This window comes from Nycticebus coucang, chromosome 4 (assembly GCF_027406575.1).
Source record: "Nycticebus coucang isolate mNycCou1 chromosome 4, mNycCou1.pri, whole genome shotgun sequence".
Taxonomy (NCBI): domain Eukaryota; kingdom Metazoa; phylum Chordata; class Mammalia; order Primates; family Lorisidae; genus Nycticebus; species Nycticebus coucang.
In genome coordinates, this window is record NC_069783.1 from 19492411 (window position 1) to 19498410 (window position 6000).

Consider the following 6000-nt stretch of genomic DNA (forward strand, 5'->3'; position numbering starts at 1 on the left):
TATAACCTAAGAATAGGGGGAGAGGGAGAGGAGAAAGCGGGGAGGGTGGGCGGAAGGAGGGTGATTGGTGGGATTACACCTGCAGTGCACTGTACAAGGGTACATGTGAAACTTAGTAAATGTAAAATATAAATGTCTTAACACAATATCTAAGAAAATGTCAGGAAGGCTATGTTAACCAGTGTGATGAAAATGTGTCAAATGGTCTATAAAACCAGTGTAATGTGCCCCATAATCGCATTAATGTACATAGCTATGATTTGATAAAAAAAAAAAAAACAAAAACAAACAAATAAAAAAAGAAAATAGAGAAAGGAGAGGGGGTGATAATAAAAGGGAATATTGACAAAAAGAAGAGAGGCACAGAAAGAGGGAGACAGAATAATATAGGTGTACAGTAGGGTATTTTGACACAACTTTAAAAATTCCCAACCTCTGGGGGTGCCTGTTTGGATAGTTCTTTTGAGGTCAGCAGCTCTTTGATAACCTGATTGGACACAGTACCCTACCTCCACCAAGTAGAGAGGAAAGACAAAAGTGCTATAAATCAAACCAAAACAAGCAAACAGAAAACATTACAGAATAAAATTGGGTGAAAAACCAAATAATGGGGGTAGAAACACTAGCAGAAATGAAGTTCTAATTATTGAAAAAGGCAGCAATGGGAAATTGTATTTAAACTAGAAAAATGGAGACAGAAAAGAAAGACAATGAAAAAAAAGGAAAATAAATTTTGTATGGAAAAGGTTGAAATTAAAAAACAAATCAATAATGACAAAATAAACAAAAGACAAACAAACAATGATAACAAAACAAGCAAAACCAAAGCAGTATATATATCTTTTTGAATATTGTCTGGGCAACAGGTGGTCTTCTGGGATATGAGATGTTAATCACAGTACTGATACGACTGGAGGCCTCCGCTGATTTCTCAACCCCCACAGAGTGGAGACCCTAAATCTCTGTTCAGCCCTCTTAAAAGGCACTTTAAACTTCTAAACTTGGCTAAGCAGAGGCTTTCCGAGGAAAGTGCTTGACATTGGGATCACTTCTGAAGTGGCTATCTACTTACCCAGTGTGCCAAAACTGGTCTCACTCTGCCCCTGAGGGTTAAGGCTGTAAGGCGGCTCAGTCCCTGCCTTTAGGCTACTCAGTCACTAGGTTACTAGCTCCCCTCTGATCCTTGCTCTGTGACCCTGAGGGCTCCCTGTGGCCCACAGCTGAACACTATTAGGTCCATCCAGTTCAGCGGCTCAGTGTGGGGCCCTAGACAGCACCCAAAGTTCTCTGCACTCCTACTCAAGCTCTCCCCAGGGCAGTTCAACTATGTGCCAAGTCCAAAAACACCAAAACAGTTCACAGGTAAGGCCTTTCCAGTTTGGTACTGCTGCTGCTGCTGTACTTAACAGTTGCCGGCAGGATTAGACGGATCGAACACACGCACCACTTGCCAGTTTTCCACCATTTTTGTCCTCCTCATGGGGTCCAGAAGTCTCTCACTGACTCCCTGCATCCTCAAAGGGATGATTATAGGCAGATCCCTCCAGCCAAAGATGCCTGGAGTCTTATCTCCCTGGACTCACAGTGCCTAGTTGCAGGGAAGCTGTTACTCGGCCACCATCTTTCTGTAAGTCCCTCCAAGAAGAGCTTCTTAAGGGAAGACGTCTTCTATTGAGTGGGAAGAAGCTCAAAGGTTCTAACTATTGTTCACCTTATTTTTTTTTCAGACCTACATATTTCTAGGTACATATATAATTAATGCATGAGTTTAAAAGTATAAATGAAACAACAAATTGGAAGGTAGATTTCGAGAACTGTTAAGGGTCTGAGATTTTACCTTGCTGCAAGCTAACAAGTCAGCTTGCTACAATGTCATGAACACTGCAAGAAGAGTCAGAGTCAAAACCTATTATTATCCAGTTAAAGCAGCATGTGGGATGTGAGCATGGGTGCACTGGATCCTGGAGCTCCAGACTTGCCTGCCACTTATGTATCATGTTATAGGACAGGAACACTAAGTATAGGAAACGTGCCTCTTGACAGCGGCCTTGGTCTGGGAGAGGAGGTTACTGCATCTTCCAGGTTGCTCTCTGGAAACACAACCTTGAGAAATATTCCAGATAAAGAATGTCTGGACCTTGCCTTCTTGCCATAACCAGCAAGACATGTAGGAGCTTGAGCGATCCATGGAGTAGTATTTCCCAATAGTTAGAGAAAACAGTGAGATGCAGATTTTTTTTTTTTTTTTTTACTGTTATGATAGCCGAACAATAAAAAGCAGACTGAAAGAACTCCTACATTTCCATTTCACTTCTTTGGGCTATTTAGTGTGGGGGTAACACTTTCTTCCTTGGCCTCCACTGTACCATGATGTAAACTCATGATGAAGACCTTAAATTATCAAGTAACAGTTAAAATATCTAAGAAGACAGGAAGTGTAGAGTATAATACATTTACAGAAATTCTAGCTAAAATTTTTACAATAAAGATTTGATTCTTAAAGAACTATGAGTCAGGAAATTAGATAGTTAAGGTGTATGGAACTACTCAATCATTGATAACAATGGATAAAAACATTTAACATTACTTATTGTGACATTTAAGGCAATACTATGTTGCCTAAATTGATGTGTAGCTATATTACTAAAAACGTTATTTTCACATACTTGTCAGCTACTTACATATACCTTTTCAGCTGCTTATTGCTATACTTCAAATAAATACTGCATTTTATTCAATTTACCTTGACATCTTTAGATGATGTTGTGAATAGTGTATGAAGTACCTGCTTTTTTGTTTCATCATCAGTAATATGATCCATGACAGCATCAAAAAATGGTGTTTTCTACTTAAGGCAATCCCTGATAAGAGAAATTATTGCTCTAACCCACACCAATAGAAACACCAACATGTATCATTTTTCATAGTTCAATTTCTAATGTCTCAAAGAATCTGTCCCACAAAGACCACAGTGAATTTCAAGTGATTTTTTTTTTGTGTGTGTGTTTTTTTTGGCCGGGGCTGGGTTTGAACCCACCACCTCTGGCATATGGGACCAGCGCCTTACTCCTTGAGCCACAGGCGCCGCCCTCAAGTGATATTTAAGATTTAATTTAAATCAGCTTAGAAAAATATTTACTTGTATGTGGTATTATTTTTCTTCTTTTCTCCCACTACTCTCTAAATCAGTCATATTCAACTGGTGTGCTGTGAGAGGATCTTAGGGGTTTGACGAAAAATTTTAAAGATCATTAATTCAATTAAAGAACTGAATTAATTTCAATTGAAAGAAGTTCAAAGCACAGTAAGTACATTCTCTTTTCTACTCTTTTTTTGATCAACATAATTAGAGTGTGCCACAGAAGTTTAACTATAGGTTCAAGAGTGCCCTTAAAAGGTTGAAAATCACTGCTCTAAATCATAGAACTCACAGGAAGTATTAACTAACTTTTAATTTCCATCTGAGAAATACGTCACTTTTCTAAGTTCTTATCCTTGAATTTAACTAGATCCTGAACATTTGTGGAAAGAAATTGGCTGCCACATATTTGTGACTACTGTTTGGAAAGATGAACATCTGAACCTCATCACTGAGGCAGGAATGTACTAGATGACATTTAGGATGGCTTCCTAAATATCAAACAAGATATTGGAGAAACTCTGATGGTAAAACATATTACATGACAAGGAAACTTTACTCAAAAGTGAGGAGGGTTATAAGAAAAGAAAGAAATGGGGCAGAACATAAAAGGGCCAGTAAAAAGGAAAGTCCAGGGGAGAAGTTCCCAGCACAGGGGAGGCAAGGGCTATGGCTAAGGGGCTGGAGAGGTAACAGGGACTTTCAAGGACACATAGGAGGCTGGAGGCAAGAAGTGAGGGTCACGTGGGCTAGAAATAATTAGGAAAGACTTGCTCTAAGGCCTATGAGTCAGCACATGACAGGACAGAAAGACAGACCAGAGGTTAGGAGAAGGGGCAAAGGTGGGATTGCAGGAAATGTTAAGAAAAGGGGCTTGAAGGCAATAAGGGTGGAGCTTACAGCTAGCCCACCTGCAGGGCTATGCAGGGTAACCAGATGGAGCCGTGTGGGAAGCAAAGGGAGAAGGATGAAGCCTGGGGTTCAGGGAGCAGTAGAGGGAACACTATAGAAAGCTCCTAGAAAAGTCTGAATGTGCAGGGGAAGCCTTAGCCTTCTGGCTGTCTGGAAAGGGATCACATACGCTGAGCCCGGACACAGTTTCTGGCACTAAGGAAGAGAAATAGTGTCATGGAAACAAATGCTGCCCTTCCACATACCACTTAAAATGGTCCTGTGTGCCACCTCTGCTCATATTTTCAAACAATATTATTTTAAATGCCACAGAGTCATCCATATATGAACTGAACACTTTTGTGATGGACGTTTTATTGCTTCTAGTTTGTGTTGGTATAAGCATACTGTATTGGATGTGTTCCTGCAACTCTTTGCCTATAGGCACAATAATTTCATTAAGAGAAATTACAGGGGGTGGAGAATGAATTTGGGGAAGGGGAATGCCAGAGCAAAGGGTTTAAATACGTTTAAGGCTTCAGAAACATAATTGTCATATTGCCCCGGTTAACATTCTACTATGAGCATATGATGATATTTGCTTCCTCAAGTCCTTGTTAACACTGGGTATTATGGTCAGGTGTAATTACATCTTAAAGAGAATAGACATCTTCTAGGGTGACAGAATGACTGCAGATGCACAGGCATTAAGGGAGAGATTTTTTCACTAGTCAAGTTCGTGCTGCCTCCTGGTGGCACATAGGAAAAAATGACAAGACAGAAAACCAAGTCCAACTAGATAGAGACCATCTAAACAAGTCATCAATGTAAATTTATTTAGGGATAAAGGTCTAGAAAGTGGGTAGAAGAAAGGCAGAAATAATGGACTTGACCTTAGGATTTTAGAAAGTATTGGAACTAGAAGGAAATTCTTATTTATAAGTAGAATATGTGACAAAATTGTGCATGAGGCAAGATTTATTAAATGTAACAATAACAAAGGAAAATGATGTTGCGATGAGAGGCTCTGAGGAAAAGTCCCATGCTGATTCATTGAAGGGGTGTGGGACTGCCTATACCATGTGCATTTTGCATCTGTTTCTCCTACAAGACAGAGAAGACAGTGAGGTATAGAGAGATTAAGTGACTTGCCCAGCATCACAGGGCAGTTTTCTAAGGTAATTGTTTCACTGAAAAGAATGCTTTAAAACAGCAGATATGAACTCTGTATCTAGACTAAGTTTGGCAAAGAAGGTTTATTTTTACTTTGGAATCGTTCCCCTATGCAAAACACTATGCTCCCTAGGGACACAGGAGGAAAGGAAGGGGAAAAAGCTGCACAGAAAAATGACAGTGGTCGGTTGTCCTAAAAGGAGCTGCTAATCTATTGCTGTTTTCCAGAGTTCCATCCTCTGCTCTGTTTTCCTGTTCCTGGATAATCTCATCTGCTCCCAAGACTGCAAATCCCACCTGCACAGGCATCCATCTGCTGCTCATTCACTCTTTCACTTAGATTCACCACGTATAAGCAGTCTGCTCAGTACTGTTTCTCTGAGAACTGAGGTTGGAGAAAGACATCAAATAATCACAGGAATAAATACATATTTACAGACTTGACAAATAAAAGTTCATGTTACTATGAAAAAGTACAGTGCTTTTAAAACTTTTTCTTTCCTCTCATGCCTCTAATGTGCTCATATCTCTAATGATTTATTATTAATTGATTAATAATTGAGGTGTTGCCTAGAGTCTTTGATTGTTTTTAAGTGCTAAAATTAGAGATATTTGACTTAAAAGCTGATATTCTACTTAGCCATTAAAATCATTCTGATCGTTAATTTTTGGAAGGTTTAACAAAAAATAATTCATAAAAATATTATATGTGTCATCTTTTCACTTAGATGTGACTTAACAGATATGCTCAGAAAATATACCGTTAATTTCAACATACCTTCGCACGACTTTTCTTT

General features: G+C 39.2%; 1 long non-coding RNA gene across 1 annotated transcript in view; it reads left to right on the forward strand.

The window, feature by feature from the left end:
- Positions 1-5616, forward strand: part of LOC128583725 (uncharacterized) — a 65249-nt gene extending 59633 nt beyond the window's left edge. The window contains exons 2-3 of the long non-coding RNA XR_008379538.1: positions 3510-3666; positions 5432-5616. This is a non-coding gene — a long non-coding RNA (uncharacterized LOC128583725). The remainder of the gene's footprint in view (positions 1-3509; positions 3667-5431) is intronic.
- Positions 5617-6000: the final 384 nt, after the last annotated feature.